This window comes from Olea europaea, chromosome 1 (genome assembly GCF_002742605.1).
Source record: "Olea europaea var. sylvestris chromosome 1, O_europaea_v1, whole genome shotgun sequence".
NCBI lineage: Eukaryota > Viridiplantae > Streptophyta > Magnoliopsida > Lamiales > Oleaceae > Olea > Olea europaea.
In genome coordinates this window covers 342,794-367,034 of record NC_036237.1, presented here as the reverse complement: position 1 = coordinate 367,034, position 24,241 = coordinate 342,794, and the positions used below count along the sequence as shown (strand labels likewise).

The following is a 24,241-nucleotide window of genomic DNA, read 5'->3' as shown; positions in this document are numbered from 1 at the left end:
ACACTTTAGTCACCTGAGATTTTCTATTTGAAACATCATTAATCGGAATAAGCTAACCGGCTTGTTTCGATTTTAAATAGGATTTTTACATTTTACTTCTTTAAATTGACAGTTAAATGATTTTAGTCCAGTCTTGATTATAGACTTTGAATTGATTTTTAATATGGATTTAAAATTATTTTTTACAAACTCAATATTAAATTAACGATTGAATTGATTATTAATTTGTTTTTAAAATAATCCACACTTTAGTCACCTGAGACAAAAAGTTAAGAGTTTTAAAAGAATAGGGACTCCAACTGTAATTGTTTTAAAATAATCACCACTTCTGTCAATTAAAACTTGGTTTTACAAAAGTTGGGATTAAAGAGCTAACTAAATTATTTAATAAGGACTTAAGTGTTATTTGTTGTAAAGAATAGGGACTCTAACTGTAATTGTTTTATTGAGTACCCTCACGTCATCTCTTCTTTATCAACCAATATTTTTTTGGAAAATGCTAGCTGTACTGTTTCTGTACCGGCCAGACACATCCGAGTTGATTCACCCACCCCCTTGCATGTGTGGCCTGTATAGGCCCTGTTTCATATTTTTTCCCTCCTCTCTCAACTTGTCTCTCAAGCAAAGTTTACATGACAGCCAAAACCAAGTAGAAGAAAATCAAATCGAATTCTTTAATAATGGCTCCCGAACCCGAAGATGAGATCAAGGACAAAAAGAATCCTAGACCTCTCGATGAAGATGACATCGCCCTTCTCAAAACCAATGTACTTTGTTTTTAAACCCAAATTTTTGAGCTACTTTTCCATCCTCGTATTATACTTATGTACATTACTTGTAGTCCCGATGAATTGAAATAATGATGTGATATTGAATATTATAATTAATTGAGGATTACAGTTGGGTAGGGATGACAATTTGAACCGTCAAAATCAAAACTGTGGCTAATCGAACCGAACGGGGTGAAGAAAATCGAACCGATGATGCAATGGAACGAAAATGGTATTTGATTTTAATGACTCGGTTTGGGGTGGTGCGGGTATGGTATTAACACCCTCGCTCAAACTGAACTGATTACCTGTTAAATTTATTTTTTTCCTACTAAATAGTAATTCAACGCAAAATATATATTAAAAAATATCTAATTTTACAAACTCTACAAGAGCCCTTTTTCTTCCTTTGCAGTTATACATGATGGTTGTCAACTCACTCGCTCTTGAAGCGATCTCAATCCACAATTTTAGTTTTGAAAAACTTATTCTCTTACGATAAATTTAATCATTTGATTAGTTTTAGGCATCTGGATTGGCTTGAAACTAAGTTTACATAGTTTTTGCCTTTCTTGATTTTTTTCATCAATAACCGAGCTATCACCCTTGGTATCATATATCGTTGTCTTCTTACATATGTATCCTCTATCGGCCATTTGTACAATTTTGATATGGTAAGTGATCAACTACGCCAAAAAAAAAAAATCCCCATTCAGCTATGATTGCAATTTTACATTTTTCCCTCGTCCTCTTAACAAAAAGAATTTTTCCATTTGTAACTCGGCGTGTCAACGCCGGGGTACACACCCCTCATAGCAAGAGGGCCAGCGGCGTCAGAAAAGGCATGGGCTCCCCTATTGTGAGGAGACATGTAACCCGACATGTCAACGTTGGGGTACAAATAGCTCGGTTCTAACAAAAAATCCAGAGAAATTGAGAAATCTCTCGTCAAGAGGGAGACTTTGCACTTCAAATGAACCTTTGGGGTGTAAGCCAAATACAATAATCTGAACAATATAGTAACATAAATTATTTGAAGTGTTCCATTATAATTCACTCAACTATCAATTGATAACCATCATGTGTGACTTTTTTTCATAAATTATTTTTTTCAATTTGACGAATGGACCTATGAAAAATAATTTATTTTCATGGTTATTAACCGTCTCAAACCGAGCCGAACCGACTTACTTGATTATGGTGTGATTATGGTATGACAAAAAAATTTGTGGTTCGGTGATAATTTTGGCCGAATCGAACCTCATTGCCAACCCTAGTTTTGGATTAGTTTAGTAATCAGGATCTGGAATTTGGAAAATGAAGTGCAAATTATCATTTAATATTTTATTTCACTCAACAGAGTTTTTTTTTTTTTTTTTTTTTTGGGAAAAAAAAAAAAAAAAAAAAAATATTTGTTTGACCTGCCGATGTGGGTAGGTGGGTAACATAATTTTTGCCCACCGTGAACAGGGAATAAATTTTAGCATAATGAAATGACATGCTGCAAAATTCCAATGCCGTTACTTTGAATTTTCTCCGTTTTGGGTTTTCATTTGCGGCCGTTGTACTATTAGACAATTCTTAAGTTAGTAAATATACTTTAATTTGTTTTAATTAGGTAACTATACTTCACTGTTGTCTCAATTTTAGTCCTTTGTCTGATTCCGTCACATTGTTTAACGAGGACATTGACGTGGATGTTACATCCTAACGGGTTGTAAAAAATATTAAATTGTGTTGATGGCTACAAATAACGTGGTAATTATATATCAATTTAAACTAAATTTAGAAAAGTAATTGTATGTATTTGCTGGAAAAATTGTAAAGAAAAGAATGATTCTCGTTGAGCAGTGTTTTAGATAAATTTGCTTGGCTTGGCCTTTTGTGGGAAAATCTTACATTGCCATCTTTTCTATCCTACATCAAACTTGGGTAATTCCTCTCATACACTCCAAATTTCTTCCCATTTCCTCCAAATTTCTCCTTATTTCCTTCCAAAATTTTGTCGGAACAGTACGATCAAAAAGAGTTTAGCATAAGAGCAGCAGATTTATTTTATTTCCAGTTTTCTTCATAGTTGAAAAAAAAGAAAAGAAAAAGAAGAGGGCTACTGTTCACCTAAAAAAAAGTGAAAATTCTTTATTGTCGAGGGTCCTATTGTCATAAACTGCTTCTCAAATTTTATAAAATTATATTCTCGTATCAATCTTTTTATCTAGATAACGTCCTGCACCGTACTGCAATCCAGTCAACATCTTCAACCTCGTTAATTCCCATCGTCAACCCTCCTCACGTCGACGACACCACAACCACCCACCACCTCTATTCGCCGCCTTTACACTGCACACAAAACCACCACCACAACCATCGATATAAATCCCAAACGCCACAAGTACAGATTCAATTGTTGGCCTTCTCTCTCTTCACTCCACCTCCATCGTTGACTTTTAAATCTCGCCGGCCACGAAACATCAGTCGTCACCACCACTCCTTGCATCATACTTATATATTTCATGACTGTTTCACCCATATAAAAGCCACAGTCACCAGACTTCTTGCACCACCAGCTAGCCAATCTCCACTTCTACCAAAATTATAGACGCAGCAAAGCGATTCAACCACCACCAAAAGCTACAAATCTTCATCGTCTGCCTCAACACCTACGCCAACCTTGTCATCTGTATTAGTCGCGGTCTGCACTCCTATCGCTGACAATCATGTTTCAATCAGCGACACTGGTCATCAGTGCGGTCCAACCTGCCTACTCAAACCATCGTCGTACTGGAGGAACATTCATCACCAAAACCAATGCACTACTACTTTTCAAGATATAATTGGAATGATTTTAGGAGTTGAAAACATTTGACATGAAGGACAGGAAAAAAGCATACCTGGGGCCCACGTGTCGCAATTTCGTCAACTAAACATCAGGGAGTTCTTGATCCCTATTTATTATTGGTCAATACTACTATTTTATTTTTAAATTACATCATTTAAATCTTGTGTTGCTATTAGGAGAAGTTGCGGCACGGTCCCTGACCTTTTCGCTTTTTGCAGACTTTACCCCAACCTTCATTTTGTATCGACAAAGGTCCCTAACGTTTCAAAATATGCGCTTGAGGTCCATCTTGATGGAAACTGTCCAAAATACTGTTAGTTGACTGGAAAATTCCTTGATCTATTTGCTACCGTGACGATTTTATTGGATGTTGATACCTTTTTGGATGGTGTTTTGGATGGTTTCTATCCAGATGTACCTCAGATGCATATTTATAAAAGTTTAGAAACCTCCATTGTCACAAAATGAAGGTTAGGGTAAAGTCTGTAAAAAATGAAAAGGTTAGGGATCGCTGCTACANAAAGTTTAGAAACCTCCATTGTCACAAAATGAAGGTTAGGGTAAAGTCTGTAAAAAATGAAAAGGTTAGGGATCGCTGCTACAATTTTCCCTTGATGTTATCTTAATAATTTTAGCCTTAAACATCACTTGATTGGAATTATTGAACGAAGTGACTTCTCATGGTTCCCCACTTATCAACGTGATTGGAGAATTTGACTAGTGTATTGACTCTTGCTTTGCTATTTTACATGTACCAGCAGTATTAACTTGCTTTGGATTTATTTAATCCCAAAATTTAAAATTTAAAAAAATGGTTCAAGTTGTTATTTTCCATTGCTTGCACTTATTGTTTATTAATCTCTCTATTGCACGTCATTTAACTGCTAATAAGTGCATGCATAGTGGTCGACTGATTGTCTTTGTCACTTTTAGTTTTAGTACCTAGACATGGACCCTTCTCAATTTGATGCACTCACTAGACAATTAGCTCAACTTGCCACTAGCCAACAACATTTACAAACTCAATTAACAGCTGTTCAAATCGAGATGGCTGCTACTCGTGAAAGGAGCAGAGATCTAGCTGCTAGTTTGAACAATTTTAAGGAAATTTCTCATTCGATCGATGTTAATAATTTTGAAGTGTCCAACAATAGGCAATATCGTCGTCGACAAAGTGATCAAAAATATTTTCAACACGATTGTAGGGATGGGGATCGGGTTAGTGAGCGAGATGAGGCCATGGTTGTCATGGTACTCATTTTCTTCCTCGTCATACGGAGCGTTTCTTTAGAAACATTAAATTAGATACTCTTACTTTCGATGGTTGCTTAAATCATAACATTTTTACCCAATGGAACATTCTTACACAAGGGAATCGACTAGTAACTGAGTACATTGCTCAATTTGAGGAATTTCGAATAAAATGTCTTGTCGTTGAGGATGAGACCTTGACTTTGAGTAGGTTTATACAAGGTCTAAGAGACGAACTTAGGCGTGAGATTTTCTTTCAAAGTGTCACTATTCTTCATGACGCTTACTCTTTGACTCAGGACTACGAGTTACTTATTAGTGCTCCATATAAAAAGCGTAGTCACCATCATTCACTCATCGCATCAGCACCACCTCGTCATAAGTCTATCATAGAGCCTTTCATGTTTAATGTTCCTCCTATATCGACGTCAGCTCATCCTGTTAAGTCCCTTTTAGGACCTCTTCTATCTAATGCTCCTCCTTTGTTGGAAAATAAGGATCAAGATTTTGAAACTCCAATGATTTCTTCTCACTTGTAGTGCTTTAGTTGTAAGGACTTTGGTCACACTTCTCCCAAACGTCCAGTCGAACGTTAATTATTGAGGAACAAAATGATGTAATGGATGATCGGTCAGTAAATTAAGTCTATGAACCTAAACTTGAAGAATGTGATGACTTGAATAATATTGAGGATGCATCCCTATGTAATATTCGAACTTTTCCTATTCATCTAAGGCTTGTATCTCTTGCTTTTGATATCTCTCAGTCAAATGTTGTAAATCGTACCCTTATCCAATCCAGCAGTCCTGATGATTCGTGTAATCATGCCACCTTCAAGGAAAATATTGGGAATTGGAATTTGATCCTTCCAACAATTCAAATTGCATATAACAATTTTGTGAATCGCTCTATAAGTACGAGTCCCTTTGAAGTCATTCATGGTTATGAACCTAGGAAAACTTTAGACCTTATTCCATTGTCCCCACATGTTAGTATATCTATGTCACCTGAGGCATTTGTTCATCGCTTGTATGACTTGCATATTGAGATCAACAAACAACTTGAAGCAAGTAATGCATCATATAAACTTCGAACTGATTTGTATAAGCGAAATTTTGAATTTCATATTGGAGATTATGTTATATTGCAAGCTGTAGTGCTGGTTCTTATGAAATTTTAAAGCATATTTGTAATACCCTGAGCTTTACGTTATACATATGGCCGATATGATTCATGCATTTTCATGCTAATTACATTGTCATTTGCATTGATTTTATAATTGTTTTCTCTTAAAACGGTATATTCGATCATTAAGGCTTTATAATTTTTACATGGTGATAGTCTTTGATTCCTCGACTTAGATGGTGAATTTTACATTGAGATATGATAGAAAATTAGGTTAACTAAATGTTGGAAATTGGTTTGGTAAGTAATGAAAAATCGAGAAGGTCAGAAATTAGTATCGACAAAAGTTTAAGCTTTCCATTCGGTTTATCGAGGTCATCTTAAACCCTAGATAGGTAATTGACATATTTGAGACATGAGGCATGAAGTGACATGATCACAACGCAATAATATATGTTTTATATGATGTTATAATTATGGAGGTGCTAATTGTTGAAATCAAACGAGAATCGGATATCAATCGGGTAAGTAATCAAATGAGTAGTTAATGAATTGGCTCTATAATATGTTTTGGGATATTAGGGCAAGTAAAATGGATTTTTAAGACAATAAAATAATCCAAGAACACTTGATTTATACCTACAAGGATAGATGTAAAATCAGATTTTACTATAAGGAACACCTTGATACGTAGTACACGTCATGCCTATTCATTTGTCTTTGTAATGGTCAGTTCATTCACTCTTAAACATTATTCACATCTATCACTACTTTAAGACTTCTGATATGTGGTATTTTATCCCTAAATTTCATAAAAAAAACCCCCCAAGGATAAGTAGGAAATCAGAATTTAATCAAAGGAGACAACACCTATTTAACATGTGACGACTTGTCACTTTAACCTCTAATTCCTTCAACCTTAAGCCTACAACATGTCTTATAAGTTTTTAGCACTTTATAACTCTTCTAAGTCACATATGGCTCCATATGGTGCAAGGGAAAAGTCAAAGTTGGCTGCAAGAAGCAATCTCCTACTTAGACAGCTCATACTAGGAGACTTATCACTTTAATATATAATTGCTTCAACCTTAAGGCATCCATCACGTCTTATAAATCCTTAGAACTTTGTATGGGATAGATATGGATCTCCTAAGTCACAAATGACTCCATATAAGACAGGAGAAATGTCAGATTTGGCTGCAAGGAGCCATATCTCGCTTGGACACCTCATGCTTGGGGGAATACTTGTCTTGTAATCTCGAATTTCTTCACCTTTAAGTATCACTCACGACCCAAATCCTTAAAACTCCTTAAATATCTCTTAAATAAGAGATATGAATATTCAAAGATAACCCCAAGTGGACGTGAAAGCAAAGGAAGCAAAAAGGGATAAGAAAACAAGAAGTTGGAAATTCTGGACAGCTTTGTTACTTTACAGTTTTGAGGTTTCTATCCATTATTTCTTAAGGGGTTTATGATTTTATGAATATCTGAACTTGCTTATGATTAGATTGGAATGTTGTTAATGATTTTATGATGCCTAAATAGGGTTAATTAATTACAAGAATTTGAAAGAAAGTAATCTGGAAGAGATGGGGATCTGCTAGATTTGAATAGTTTAAACTTTGATTTTGGATAATACTTAGGCTATAACTTGTATCTATGTAAATGAATATTTTTATATGAGAGTTATAAGAATACAAATGGTCTTCTAATAGCCTGGAATCTGATTGGTGACATGCTAGTAAAATAGAAACTGAAAACAGTCACAAGAAAAGAAAACTGCCTGATTTGGTATGGTGAAAAGGGGACGGTTTTTTAGGCTGAAAACACTTCATTTGTCACAACTTTAGATCATGATTACCTTCACATACATGTTATAGAAGTGTGGTAAAAATTTGGGAGTCGTTGGATATATTAAGGAGGTGAAAAAGGATTAAGAAAAATAATTGTACGGTAATAGAAATCTGAAAACAGATTCTGCCCATTTGTGTATTTAATGTGATTTCAACATTTACATGTCCATTAATGAACTATTAGGCCTAGAAATAGATTCTAAGGAGTACTAGGTTAATGACAACAATTGGATGATGTTGACGTCCCTAATTAGACTTGAAAAATAGCATGACTTACGGGATTAGTTTGTAATGCCATTGGTAACTTGCAATAATGATTTCGTCTGAATTGTGTTGGCGTGAATGAACATATTTTGGGATTATGTGTGTTAAGGTTATTAAATGGAGGATTGTCTTTAATATTAGATGATAATACATGTGATTTTTCGACGTTCAGCGAAAAACGAAACTAATATACGCTCCATAGAAGCTTGCACACACAAAGGCGAAAGGTAAGTAAAAATTCATTTCAAACTACGATGCAAGAACCTAGTAATTGTGAAGTGGTAATATCAGAAGATTTATATAGCTTCGATAAGAAATTCAGTGTACATCATATGATGGTTATGGTCATTGAGCATGCGGTTGCGATACCTATTAACAGCGATTTTCATTAAATATGTCATTCATGAGCATTTTCATATGCATGTACGACATGTGATCATGGTTGAAAATCCTGCATGTGAAACATGATTTCAAAGTGAATTTTCTTTATAAATATTTTATTGACCACTACTAGGGAACCGAGACATGTGAGGCATGCTTATGTGATATGTTTGGTATCGCAAGTGATACTTCCTGCGTGATTGCAAAGGTAGATAGGGGATGGGCCTTTGGTGATCACGGGAGGGTGCACCACTCGACTGTGCCCTTGTAATATTATGATTATTGACGTTGCCGGGTGGGAGACTTCTTGAGTGATCATAGGGGTAGTTAGGATATGGGCCTCTAGTGGTCACGGGAGGCTGGTCTACTAGCCAATGTTGATTTTATATTGGTCATTTGATTATTGATATTATGCAGAGCTCTATTCGGTGCATAGTAGGTGTGTCAAGGGCCTAATGAAATGAAAGGTTTTTAATGAAATGATTTCGAGTCAACTTTGATAAATATTGGAATATGATGATTCCTTATCGTAATGTTTAAAGTAAATGGCATTGTAGCATATATCGTTATTATTCATGTTCATGACATGCATGATTTTTGCTTATTAAGCATTGACTTATGTAGTTCTTACATTGTAGGTGAGCCTGGAACTATATAGAGAGCACGACTAGCTATGGAACTCTTACGGGATTCCAGAGTTTGATGTACATGGATGATGACCTGTAGGGTTATGTTGTGGGCTACTATTTTGTGCTTATGGCCTATTTTGTTGTATGTTGGGGATCCTGTGTTGTATATCTTTTGACATGGTATGTAAACATGTTTATAACCTCAGAATATATATGTTTGATTATGGTGATATAATTTTGGTTTAGAGACATAGCTTATATCGTTTTATCAGGTGAAAAAAATGTGTGAAATTTCATGTCTAGGTCGAGTCATCAATTTCATTCCCACACAGCTTAATGGATAGTTATGTAAATGAATGGGGTGTGATAGAGAGTGGTATCAGAGCGAGATTATAATTCTGTAGACTATCTATGTACATGATCTCGGAGTACGAAAGAACGCAGCTAAGCCAGTAAATTTTATTTTGTTGCATTATTTTTTTTACATACGTCATGAATGATATTGGCCAATCTTTACTTGCAACCATGGTGAGAAATAGGGATGCTAGTAGCAGTAGAGTTAGAACTCCAGGGCAAGAGACGTCCGTTCAAGATGGTAGTCGGGATGTTGTTATTAATAGACTTATGGAATTAGTTGAGCAATAATCTCAACAAATTCAGCAATTAATACAACAAAGAGAAAGGGGAGAACATCAAAGGGCTGAATTCTTACTACCACAACAAAGGGCTGAACATAGTGAGACGGTTGGCGAAAGATTTAGAAAACTAAAGCCCCAATATTTGAGGATGCATTAGATCCAACAACAGCAGAGGATTGGTTGAGAACTTTGGAAAATATGTTCAGGTATTCGAGAGTTTCAGAAGTAGAAAAGTGGATTGGGCATACATTGTGCTATGAGGTAGTGCTGGACATTAGTGGGATACGATGAGTAACATTGAAGATGTTAGTGCCATGACTTGGGAGAGATTGAAAGAGTTATTCCGTGATAAATATTTTACAGCCCCAGTTCGAACCATGAAGATGAATGAGTTTATACAGCTAAGACAAGGAGGGATGACAGTGGGAGAGTATATTCGTAAGTTTGAACAACTATCCAGGTTTGCTACCCACATGATTAATATTGATACACTCAAGATAGAAAGATTTTTTGAGGGGCTAAGACCAGAACTATAGAGAGATGTAAGCATGGCAGGAATCTAAGATGTTTCATATTCTCAAATTGCGGAGAGAGCATTAGTTGCAGAACAAGTCGAACAAAGAATTAGTCATGCTTAAGAGGCTCGACTATAGTGTAGGCAAGGTCAAAGATAGCGTTGGCCTACAAATTATAAGAAAAGAGCCTCTTGAGCCTAAGTTTCAAACGAGACAAGGACAACAACATTGGGATCAGGGCAAGCATCCAAGGATAGATCAAGGAAAAGCCTCAACACCACACCCATCTTGCCCCATAAGTGTAAACAACATACTGGAGCATGTCCTACAGAGACTAGGACATGTTATGTTTGTGAAAATGAGGGACATCTTGCTAGAGCATGTCCAAGTAATCCAAATCCTACGGAATAGAAAAAGGTACCAGCAAGATGTTTACTATTACAAGATCAGATACCGAGGCAAATCCATCAGTTGTAATAGGTAAATTCTCTATTTTTGGCATCCCAGCACTTGTACTAATTGATTCAGGAGCTACGCATTCATTTGTGTCCATTGAGTATGTGAGGAGGTTGGGTAGGACACCTGATATGGAAGAGGTCAGTTATAGTGTAACTATTCCATCTGAAGATGTACAACAAATCAATTTGATTGTAAGAGCATGTGTGATCCTTATAGAAAATCAAGAGCTCCATGCAAATTTAATTGTGTTAGATATGAAAGATTATGATATAATTTTGGGTATGGATTGGCTGACAAGATATCAAGCTACTATAGATTGTAAGAGAAAGTCAGTAACCTTTCAACCTTTGGGGAATGAGCCATTTACATTCACTGGGATTCAAAAAGATTTAGAGTTCCAACTATATCAGTATTAAAGCACAAATGTTACTAGATAGTGGGTCTGTAAGGTATTTGGTGAGTGCTTGAAATTGATTTAATTCCAGGAACATCCTCAATTTCCAAGGCTCTATATAGAATGGCCCCATCTAAATTCAAAGAGTTAAAGTTACAATTACAAGAGTTGTTAGATAAAGGTTTTATTAGACCTAGCTTTTCACCATGGGGTGCACCAGTATTATTTGTTCATAAGAAGGATGGAACAATGAGATTGTGCATCGATTATCGAGAGTTGAATAAGGTGACAATTAAAAATAAATACCCATTGTCGAGGATTGATGATTTGTTTTATCAACTTCAGGGCACATCTGTATTTTCTAAGATTGATTTGCGATCTGGATACCATCAACTTAAAATAAAGGAAGATGATGTTTCTAAGACAGCATTTAGTACGAGATATGGTCATTATGAACTTTTGGTAATGCTGTTTGGGTTAACAAATGACCAACAGCTTTTATGGATCTGATGAATAGGGTGTTTTGAAACTTTCTCGATAAGTTCGTAATTGTATTTATTGATGATATCCTTATTTATTCTCATACTAAAGAAGAACATGCTAAGCACTTGAGAATAGTTCTGCAGGTCTTAAAGGACGAGCAGTTATATTCTAAGTTTAAGAAATGTGAATTTTGGTTAGATAAAGTTGTATTTTTGGGACATGTAGTATCAGATGTGAATTTTGGTTAGATAAAGTTGTATTTTTGGGACATGTAGTATCAGGTGAGGGCAGATCAATGGTCCAACTAAAGTAGAGACTATTAATAATTGGTCACGACCTACAAACCCTTCAGAGGTCAGAAATTTTATGGGTTTAGCTGGCTGTTATCGCAGATTTGTGGAAGGATTTTCAAAAATAGCTTCTTCTTTAACAAAATTAACAAGGAAGAGTACTAAGTTTGAATGGACAGATGATTATGAGCAAGGTTTTCAAGTATTGAAAAAAAAGACTGACTTAAGCCCCTATCCTTTCAATCCCATCTGGTACTGGAAATTTTATGGTTTATAGTGATACTTCAAAGAATGATTTGGGATGCATATTGATGCAAAATAGTAAAGTTATTGTATATGCCTCTAGACAACTTAAAGTATAGGAAAAGAACTATCCTACACATGACTTGGAACTCGCCGCAGTTGTATTTGCACTTAAGATATGGAGGCACTATTTGTCTGGAGAGGGATGTGAGATTTACACTGATCACAAAAGTTTGAAATATCTATTTACACAAAAGGAATTGAACAGGAGACAAAGAAGGTGGCTAGAATTGGTAAAAGATTATGATTGTGTTATAAACTATCATTCCGGTAAAGCTAATGTTGTAGCTGATGCATTGAGTAGGAAGTCGACATTCAGTGTTACGAGTATGATTGTAACTCAAAAATCAAAATTGATAGATTTACAGAAAATGGTTATTGAAGTTGTGTCACAAGGATTTGTAGAGGCTAAATTTGCAGCGTTGACACTTCAGCCGACTTTATTGAATAGAATTCAACAAGGGCAATAGGAAGATAAATATTGTTCCAAGATAAAGAATGATATACATGATGGAAAAACTTCAGATTTTCATATATCAACAGATGGTATCTTGACGTTTAGAGGACGATTATATGTACCTGATGCAAAAAATATCTAAGGGGACATTTTATCTGAAGCTCACACGACACCATATTTTGTTCATCCAAGAGCTACTAAAATGTATAGAGATTTGAAATTGCATTATTGGTGGCCGAACATGAAAGATGAGATAGCTGAATATGTGGGATAATGTTTAACCTGTCAACAAATAAAAGCAGAACATCAAAGACTAGCAGGAGCCTTACAGCCATTACCTATCCCAGAATGGAAATGGGAAGAATCACAATAGACTTTGTGGTGAAATTATCAAAAACGACTAAAGGATACGATAGTATTTGGGTTATTGTGGATAGGTTAACAAAATCAACCCATTTCATTCCAGTTTGTTCAACTTATTCCATGGACTGATATATTCAGCTTTATGTATAAGAAATAGTCAGATTTCATGGAGTGCCACTATTTATTGTTTCAGTCAGGGATTCTAAGTTTTTATCTCTCTTCTGAATAAGCTTACATAAGGCTTTGGGAACGCAGTTATCTTTTTGCACAGCTCATCATCCTCAAACTGATGGACAATCAGAAAGAACAATACAAATATTGGAAGATATGTTGAGGGCTTGTGTATTAGACTTCCAAGGCCAGTGGAGTAAATTTTTACCTTTGGTGGAATTCGCATACAACAATAGTTATCAGGCTACGATTGGAATGGCTCCATATGAAGCATTATATGGTAGAAAATATAGATTTCCAGTTTATTGGGATGATGTTGGAGAAAGAAAATTGCTAGGACCAGAGATGGTTCATGCAATGGCTGAAGTTGTGATACAAATACATCAGCAAATGCAAACTGCTTAAGATCGACAGAAAAACTATGTAGATCAAAGAAGAAAAATACTAGAATTCACAGTCGAAGACCAAGTATTTTTGAAGGTAGCGCCAACAAAAGGGATTATGCGATTTGGAAAGAAAGGAAAATTAAGCCCAAGATACATTGGTCCAATTTCTATTATCGAGAGAATTGGAAATATTGCCTACAAGTTTGATTTTCCTTCATCAATGTCTCAAGTGCACAATGTGTTTCATGTGTTCATGCTAAGAAAGTACATTGGAAATCCTTCTCATGTATTGAGCAATAAACTGGTAGAGATAAAACTAGATTTGACTTATGAAGAAAAATCGCTAGAGATCCTTCAACGAGAGATAAAACAACTGAGAAGCAAGAAAATTCCATTGGTTAAGGTATTGTAGCGGAATCAGTCAACCGAAGAGGCTACTTGCGAAAGAGAAGATGAAATGAAAGTTAAATATCCTGAACATTTTGGTAAGCAAATTTCGAGGATGAAATTTTTATAAGGAGGGGAGGATGTAATACCCCGAGCTTTACGTTATACATATGACCAATATGATTCATGCATTTTCATGCTAATTATATTGTCATTTGCATCGATTTTCTAATTGTTTTCTCTTAAAACGGTATATTCAATCATTAAGGCTTTATAATTTTTACATGGTGGTAATCTTTGACTCCTAGACTTAGGAGGTGAATTTTACATTGATCTCTGATAGAAAATTAGGTTAACCAAATGTTGGAAATTGGTTTGGTAAGTAATGGAAAATCGAGAAGGTCATAAATTAGTATCGACAAAAGTTCAAGCTTTTCATTCGGTTGATCGAGGTCATCTTAAAGCATAGATAGGTAATTGACATATTTGAAACATGAGGCATGAAGTGACATGATCACAATGAAATAATATATGTTTTATATGGTGTTATAAATATGGAGGTCCGAATTGTTAAAATCGGTCGAGAATCGGGTGTCAATCGGGTAAGTAATCAAATGAACAGTTAAGGAATTGGCTCTATAATATGTTTTGGGATATTAGGGCAAGTAAAATGGATTTTTAAGACAATAAAATAAGCCAGGGACACTTGATTTATACCTGCAAGGATAGATGTAAAATCGAATTTTGCTATAAGGAACACCTTGATACGTAGTACACGTCATGTCTATTCATTTGTCTTTGTAATGGTCAATTCATTCACTCTTAAACATTATTCACGTCTATAACTCCTTTAAGACTTCTTATATGTGGTATATTATCCCTATATTTCATAAAAACTCCCCAAGGATAAGTAGGAAATCAGAATTTAATCAAAGGAGACAACACCTACTTAACATGTGACGACTTGACACTTTAACCTCTAATTCCTTCAACATTAAGCCTCCAACACGTATTATAAGTCCTTAGCACTTTACACAAGATAGATATAACTCTTCTAAGTCACATATGGCTCCATATGGTGCAAGAGAGAAGTCAAAGTTGGTTGCAAGAAGCCACCTCCTACTTAGACAGCTAATGCTAGGAGACTTATCACTTTAATATATAATTGCTTCAACCTTAAGGCATCCAGCACGTCTTCTAAATCGTTAGAACTTTGTATGGGATAGATATGCATCTCCTAAGTCACAAATGACTCCATATAAAATAGGAGAAAAGTCATATTTGACTGTTAGGAGCCACATCCTGCTTGGACACCTCATGCTTGGGGGAATACTAGTCTTGTAATCACGAATTCCTTCACCTTTAAATATCACTCACGACCCAAATCCTTAAAACTCTTTAAATAGTTCTTAAATAAGAGATATGACTCTATAAACATAACCCCAAGTGACCCCAAGTGGACATGCAAGCAAAGGAAGCAAGAAGGGATAAGAAAATAAGAAGCTGGAAATTCTGGACAGCTTTGTTACTTCACAGTTTTGAGGTTTGTATCCATTATTTCTTAATGGGTTTATGATTTCTTGAACATCTGAACTTGCTTATGATTAGGTTGGAATGTTGTTAATGATCTTATGATACCTAAATAGGGGTAATTAATTACAAGAATTTGAAAGAAAGTAATCTGGACAGAGATGAGGATCTGCTAGATTTGAATGGTTTAAACTTTGATTTTGGATAACACTTAAGCTATAACTTGTATCTGTGTAAATGAATGTTGTTGTCTGAGAGTTATAAGAATAGAAATGGTCTTCTAATAGCATGGAATCTGATTGGTGACATGTTAGTAAATTGGAAATTGAAAACAGTCACAAGAAAAGAAACTGCCTGATTGGTGTGGTGAAAAGGGGACGGTTTTTGAGGCTGAAAACACTTCATTTGTCACAACTTTAGATCATGATTACCTTCACATATATGTTATATAAGTGTGGTAAAAATTTGGGAGTCGTTGGATGTAGTTAAGGAGGTGAAAAAAGATTAGAAAAATAATTGTACGGTAATAGAAATCTGAAAACAAATTCTGCCCATTTGTGTATTTAATGTGATTCAACATTTACATGTCCATTAATGAACTCTTGGGCCTAGAAAATAGATTCTAAGGATTACTATGTTAATGACAACAATTGGATGATATTGACGTCCATAATTGGACTCGAAAAATAGCGAGACTTACGGGATTAGTTTGTAGTGCCATCGGTAACTTGCAATAATGATTTCGTCTGAATTGTTTTAGCGTGAATGGGCGTATTTTGGGAATATGTGTGTTAAGGATATTAAATGGAGGATTGCCTTTAATATTAGATGATAATACAGGTGATTTTTCGACGTTCAGCGAAAAAGGAAACTGATATATACTCCATAGGAGCTTGCACACACAAAGGCGAAAGGTAAGTAAAAATCCATTTGTAACTACAATGCAAGAACCTAGTAATTGTGAATTGGTAATATCAGAAGATTTACATAGCTTAGATAAGAAGTTCATTATACATCATATGATGGTTATGGTCATTGAGTATGCGGTTGCGATACCTATTGACAGCGATTTTCATTAAATATGTCATTCACTAGCATTTTCATATGCCTGCATGGCATGTGATCATGGTTGAAAATTCTGCATGCGAAACATGATTTCAAAGTGAGTTTTCTCTATAAATGTTTTATTGACCACTATTAGGGCACTGAGACATGTGAGACATGTTTATATGATATGTTTGGCATCGCAAGTGATACTTCCTGCGTGATTGCAAAGGTAGATAGGGGATGGGCCTTTGGTGATCACGGGAGAGTGGACCACTCGACTGTGCCCTTATGATATTATGACTATTGGCGTTGCCGAGTGTGAGACTTCTTGAGTGATCATAAGGGTAGTTAGGGATGGGCCTCTAGTGGTCATGAGAAGATGGTCCACTCAACAGTGTTGATTTCATATTGGTCATTTGATTATTGATATTGATATTATGCAGAGCTCTGTCCGGTGCATAGTAGAAGGGTCAAAGGCACAATAAAATGAAAGGTTTTAAATGAAATGATTTCGAGTCGACTTTGATGAATATTGGAATATGATGCTTCCTTATCGTAATGTTTAAAGTAAATGGCATAGTAGCATATATCGTTATTATTCATGTTCATGACATGCATGCTTTTTACTTACTAAGCATTGGCTTACGTAGTTCTTGCATTGTAGGTGAGTATGGAACTACATAGAGAGCACAGCTAACCGTGGAGCTCTTACGAGATTCCAGAGTTTGATGTATATAGATGACGACCTGAAGGGTTATGTTGTGGGCTGTTATTTTGTGCTTATAACCTATTTTGTTGTATGTTGGGAATCCCGTATTGTATATCTTTTGACATGGCATGTAGACATGTTTATAACCTCAGAATATATATGTTTGATTATGGTAATATGATTTTGGTTTAGAGACATAGCATATGTCGTTTTATCAGGTGAAAAAAATGTGTGAAATTCCATGTCTAGGTCGAGTCATCAATTTCATTCCCACACAGGTTAATGGATAGTTATGTATATGAATGGGGGTGTGACAATATAGATCAAAATGCATATGTCATTGATCTCTCATCCCATTCTGACTACCACTCTACTTTAAATATTGAAGATTTCATTACTTACAGACACTGTTTTAATTCCTTTGATTATCCTTTTCAACTTAGCTTTGTGGACCCCAACTTGACTATGTTGATATTTCTACATCTATACCATCTGTCACGGCACACAAAGATAAAATTGATATTATTTTAGATGAACGTGTTGAATTGATCAATGATGGGAAGATTCAGTACTTCCTTATTTGTTGGGCTATTCCACCTGATTTAGACCGTACATGAATTTCAAGATAGAGGTGCCAACTAATATGGATCAAACTGTTTTTGGATTTTCGATACTTGGTTTGTCAGAAAGATCGTCCTCTGTGGCATGACTTGAAGCATTTGGAGTATCAGCTTGACTGCAACTTTTGTGATCTATCCACTCGATACGGTCAAGTTTTCTCCCACTCGAAAAAGAGTTAATGAGGATATTTACTTTTTATTTATTTTTAATTGGACTTTATTTATATTTTAAATTCTTATTTACGTAATTGGCTTGTAATGTTCCAGGCCCGTTTTAGGTGGATTGTACTTTTAAGTATTTAAACCTAATTTGCCTTATAATTTTGCTCAATTTGATTATTTATATCTTCTTCTCTCTTTCCCTTCCCCTAATTTCTGCTTCTCCGTTTCTTCCCCCCTTCCCTTCCTCTTCTAACTTTCACAGGTATAGTACCAATTTAAGAATAGACCATAGTATTGACAATTGGATGAAGTGAGGTTGTAGCTGGGGTGCTGCATTTGTTTGCTAATCAGGATCTTGGATTTGGAAAAAGAAGTGGAAGTTATATTTTTGGTTAACAGAAATATAGTATAACCTTATTAGTACTCAGGGTAGACATTTATTTCAAATTTTGCTCTGTTATTTATTTTCCAACTTATTTTGGCTGAAATTTGGAGAATTTCGTTTGCTTTTCTATCGGTTTTCTTTTAGTTACTTGAATAAATAGTGCCGATTTAAGAATTTTGTTGATAACTGAATGAAACTATTTTTTTATTGGGTTGTAAATATAAATCCCTTATCTTCCATTCTTTTGTTAAAGTTCTCGGAATGATGTATGTAGGGCTTGGGACCTTATTCTACTAGCATAAAGAAAGCTGAGAAGGAAATCAAGGAAATGGCCAAGAAGATTAATGATTTATGTGGTATGTTTCTTGCCCCATCTTTTTCTCCTTTCCTCTTTACATTGACATAAAGGATGCGCCTCGTTTAAAGATGTTCTGGGCATTGTGTTGCAGTAGTATGTGGAAAATTAGTCTGTAGCTCTCTCTTGTAACTTGTTCACTATTGATTTGGTCTAGCACAATAAATGTGGTGCATTGTCTGTGTCATTTCTAGGGAAATGATTCATGATATGTTTATGGTATAAATAAATATGCAGGTGTTCTTAGCATGATGTTCTAGTAATAGTTATTTGTGCTTTAAGAGCCTTTTTTTTATTATATTACCTAAAAGGAAGGCAAAAAAAGTTCTCTCCTATTATATTTTTCACATGGTTTTAGATGCATGGATGACATTAGTAATTATTCCTTCTACATGTTGTGAAGCCATATTGTTGATTTTTCGCTGCATATTAGGTATCACAGACTCTGACACTAGTTTAGCTGTACCTAGCCAGGGTGATCTTGTCTCCGACAAACAAATGATGCAGGAGAAGCAGCCTCTTTAGGTACTGTTCTTAGAGATTGCTGAATGTTGGTTCTTTATCCATTTTATCTTATATGTCTTACGGGCTACAACTGGAGCTTATGTGACCAGGTTGCAAGATGCACAAAGATTATTAGCCCGAATACTGAAGATGCAAAGTATGTCATAAATGTTAAGCAAATTGCCAAGGTATGATTATTTTATTTATCTTTTCAGCGCGCTGCTCTTTCCTATGGTTTTGTTTACAATATTGAGTTTCTTTCCATAGCATAAGAAACAAAGCACAGAAGGGTGCTTCTGAACAGTATCCCCTCCAGATGACCAGCCTTAGCCATATAACTTTTTATGCTATAACTTGTGAGATTTGGAAGGAAGGGCTTTAAGAATTAATTGAGCACGCACATATCTGTCTTGGTTATGAATGTCTTGTTGATTTTAATTCACATTCATCTTTGCAGTTTGTTGTTGGATTGAGTGATAATGTTTCACCAACTGATATTGAAGAAGGAATGCGAGTTGGGTAGGTGTTTCCTCTGTCTGGTTATACTAAGTATTCCTATGTAATTTGCAGGAGCATACAACTTCACATTTGTTGCTGATCATAAGTTGCACAAATTCAGTTTGAAGGAAGTTTAATTTTAGTTTGGTCACAGCAACTTGAAAATCTTGTTTGTCATTGCGGCAGTTTTTTTCATCCAATTTTGGAATTACAATCCTCACAATACATGCTTAGTTTCATGCAGGCGTCTGAGTTACTGTTATACAAAATGTAAAACATGTGTGTCTGTGTGTTAGGTGACTATAATTCACAAATTATAAATTTCTTTTTTCGTTTCACCTTATTGGACATATATCTTTTGTTGTCCACTCAATGGATATAAGACGAATTCAAAAGTTTTTCTTATTGTTGTTATGTGATTCAATTTGTTGTTATGATACATAGTTTGACAAGCTACTTCTGTTAATGTGTTGACCGGAATAAATATCAAATTCAGATACCCTTACATCCAGAAATTGATCCAAGTGTTAAAATGATGACGGTAGAGGAAAAGCCAGATGTCACATATGAGTGATATAACGATGTTGGAGGATGTGAGGAGCAGATTGAAAAGATGCGAGAGATGTGCTATATATAGACATCTTGACATGCATAAGTACCTATTTTTCATCTGTGTTGCTGCAATCTTTCCTATTCATCTCCTGTACTCTCATCGGCCTCGTATGGTTTATTGCTTCAAATGACATGATAGAAGGGCTTTAAATTGAAATTGGATATGTTGGATTGTGGTAGGTTGTTGAGCTACCTATGCTTCACCCTGAAAAATTTGTGAAGCTTGGGATCGATCCTCTGAAGGGTGTTCTTTGTTATGGTCCTCCTGGTACCAGTAAAACTCTTCTGGCTAGAGCTGTGTCTAATCGAACTGATGCATGTTTTATTCGTGTTATTGGAAGCGAACTTGTTCAAAAATATGTTGGTGAGAGAGCTCGCATGGTTCGTGAACTGTTTCAGGTCAAATCTTTCTCCTGTCGCTGTAATTTAAGTACTTGTACTCATCTGATACTTAGTGCCTGATTTTTATATGGCAGATGGCACGCTCCAAAAAAGCTTGTATTGTGTTCTTTAATGAAGTGGATGCCATTGGAGGTGCACGGTTTGATGATGGTGTGGGTGGAGACAATGAGGTTCGGTGCACCATGCTTGAAATTGTGAACCAGCTGGATGCTTTTGATGCTCGTGGGAATATTAAAGTTCTAATGTCAACAAACAAGTTTAGTTGGATTGTCTCTGTCATCCATTCTTTTAGTTTATTTTGCAGTACTGTATAGTTTTCCTCTTTCTTTTTTGTTGGGGTGGTGGGCGTTCAATAATTGGTAGAGTGATGTTTATTCAATTTTGTACAAATGCCTTTTTGTTGTGCTTATTGTTCTTATTTTCTTTTATTTACTCAACTGCTTACGAAACTTGATGTTGTTAACGACATGTGATGGACATAAAATATTTTTTATAAATTAAAAAAATATTTTTTTTTGGGTTAGGTGATTAACATAATAATGCACTATTTGACTACTTTAATATGTGGTTTCAAATTTTTGTTTTTCATACATGCTGTTCACAGTTATCATGACACAGCTGACTCGAGTTGAGAAATGTGTTTATTGCATGCATGTATAATTATGTTGTTTTCTTAATTTTCTCCTGTTCAGGTCGGGGTCTCTTTTCACTATGATTGAACTTATAATTGGTTTATAATTAATTTTTGTATTTCTAGCTTGGCTATTCGGAAGATTTTACCTGGACTCACTTATTCTGATCTGTCTGCTTAAATACTGGTTAATTATATTATTCAGACCCGATACGCTGGATTTTTTTATTATTATTATTTATTTTTTTTTGCGTCCTGGGCGGCTAGATCGTAAATTTGAGTTTGGACTGCCAGATCTTGAAAGTAGGACACAAATATTTAAGATACATACAAGAACTATGAATTGTAATTTGAGTTTGGACTGCCAGATCTTGAAAGTAGGACACAAATATTTAAGATACATACAAGAACTATGAATTGTGAAAGGGACATTGTTGTAGAATTTTGTTTCGCAAGTGTACGACCCGTAATAAGTAATAGTGGATCTAAGAGTCCGGTTTGTCGACCCCACAAGGACTATTTTCTAGCACTTAATTCAATCTTTCTTTAACTACTATTTGACTAACACAAATCAAAGGTTGTAAAATCTGGGTTTTAATCTAAATTCTATAAAATAAATGAATGTTCACACGATTGGTTGGAGAATTAAATAATGAATGAATGTTAGGGTAGAATAACTTCACCAATTGATTACCTTTACATCTCAAATTAAAATTCAATTCTAATGTAGTGCTCAGTCGAATTCTCCTATTGTATTTAATTTACCCCTCTCAAGTTCTCATTGAGACTATTCAACTAATTAAATTCCATATCTTTATACAAATTAAATTTAGTTAAACGAGTTCTATGTCTTAGGAATTCAATTATGACTGCAATAAATGGTATAGGTATCTCTACTCGTTATACCAATGTACTGAATTTTACTACATGGTCTGAATCCTAAACTCATTTATCTATTTGTAAAGAATTCACAAAAATCATCAAATTATTGATCAGATAATTTAATGCATTCAACTCATAGCAAAATCAACACATGGAAGAATTAAAAACTGAAAGTTTTATACGAGAATGTAAAAGATCCCAATTTGTTACATTATTCCCCCTAACAATAAATTTAGCTACTCATAATACAAGAAGAAAGGTAGGAATTTGTCTTAGAATACATCACCGAGTTTGTAATAAAAATATAGAAGAAAAAGTAGAATTATTGTACCAAAATCTCCTTCCTCTTCTAATGAATGCTTCTAATCTTCAATTCTTGGTGTTAATCTTCTTGAATTTCTCTTTTGAATCTCTCTTCTTGTTGTCTTCTCTCCAATATGTCAAGAACCCTTCAAAAGTATGAGAAATATGTATTTATAGGTGCCCCTCCGTTTTATGTAGAAGTAAGGTTTTTATGGATTTAAAAACGGCTCAAAAAAACGTACCCTAAATCTTCAATCGCAGCGCCTGGGCGCTGATGGTAGCACCTGGGCGCTATGATTGTGGCGTCTAGGTTATGCTTCTCGGGTCCAAATTTCATATTTTTTCAGTTTTGTAGTGCTTAGGCGCTATGAATGCAGTGCCTAAGCGCCGTCTTTTTGCCCTAATTTCATGTTTTTGGTCTCTTCGTCTACTTTAATACTTCTTTTCACATCGTTTTTCCTAATTTTCAAAACAATACTAACAAACACATCAAAAACGTTTTATACTCACAAGATCTAACAAAAATCAAGCTAAATTTGTGCAAAAATCATGTGTAACAAACTTATCAGACATCCGGTTTGAACTTCTGGCTCGTCTCTGCCCAAATTCTACTGGTATAAATTTATCTCGTTCTCCTTGCAATATTATAGAATTATATTAGTCTTGCTTAATTTTTGCACTGAGTGCTTCAGAAAGGTAAATTGCTTATGCTGTTGATTTGACTGCTGAGCATCCTGTAAATTTTACACTTCCTGAAGAATAAATAATTACAATGGATCAAAGCATATATTATGCATAGGGATAGCATACTATGCAATACCTATGGAATTTGTCGCACTTTTGCTTTGGAAATGTTACCTATGATTGCTTGATGTGGAATGCTTTATTCAGGAGCCGACATAAGAAGTGTGTGCACAGAGGCTGGAATGTATGCTATTCGAGCAAGAAGGAAGACTGTCACAGAGAGATTTTCTAGATGCTGTCAATAAAGTCATTAAAGGGTATCAGAAATTTAGTGCAACACCGAAGGATATGGTCTATAATTGATTATTTTGTTGTGTTGATGCATCAATATTGTTTTGATGTAAGATGCAACTGAGGATTGTGGGTTTTTTTCTTTTGCTTACGAGTCGATGAATAAAAGGTTTTCATTATTAGCATTGAGATGTCCTCACGATAGAATATTTACATTTTACTAGTGATGGCACATACCCCGCCCCGTCGAAATTGTTTTGATGTAAGATGCAACTGAGGATTGTGGGTTTTTTTCTTTTGCTTACGAGTCGATGAATAAAAGGTTTTCATTATTAGCATTGAGATGTCCTCACGATAGAATATTTACATTTTACTAGTGATGGCACATACCCCGCCCCGCCTTCGACGGGGCGGGGTGGGGCAGTTTTTTTGCCCCGTTTCTTGCCCTGTTTATTTATTTATTTTTTTAATTTCGGGTTCAATAAAATACGGATAATATTTAAGCTGACAAAGTTAATATCCAAAATAAACACTACAAATCTTAAATATAATGGTCACTATTGGTACACATTATTGATTATTATAATGAACAAGGTTTTTTTTTTGTGTTTTTTCCCTTTGATATTATTACAAAATTTGTAACCCCACACACTTTAATTTATGAA

The 24,241-nt window shown here is 35.1% G+C and overlaps 1 pseudogene; it reads left to right on the top strand.

Annotated features, from left to right (window-relative positions):
* The first annotated feature begins 680 nt into the window (after positions 1-680).
* LOC111403087 lies at positions 681-23,648 on the top strand (annotated as a pseudogene).
* The last annotated feature ends 593 nt before the right edge of the window (positions 23,649-24,241 follow it).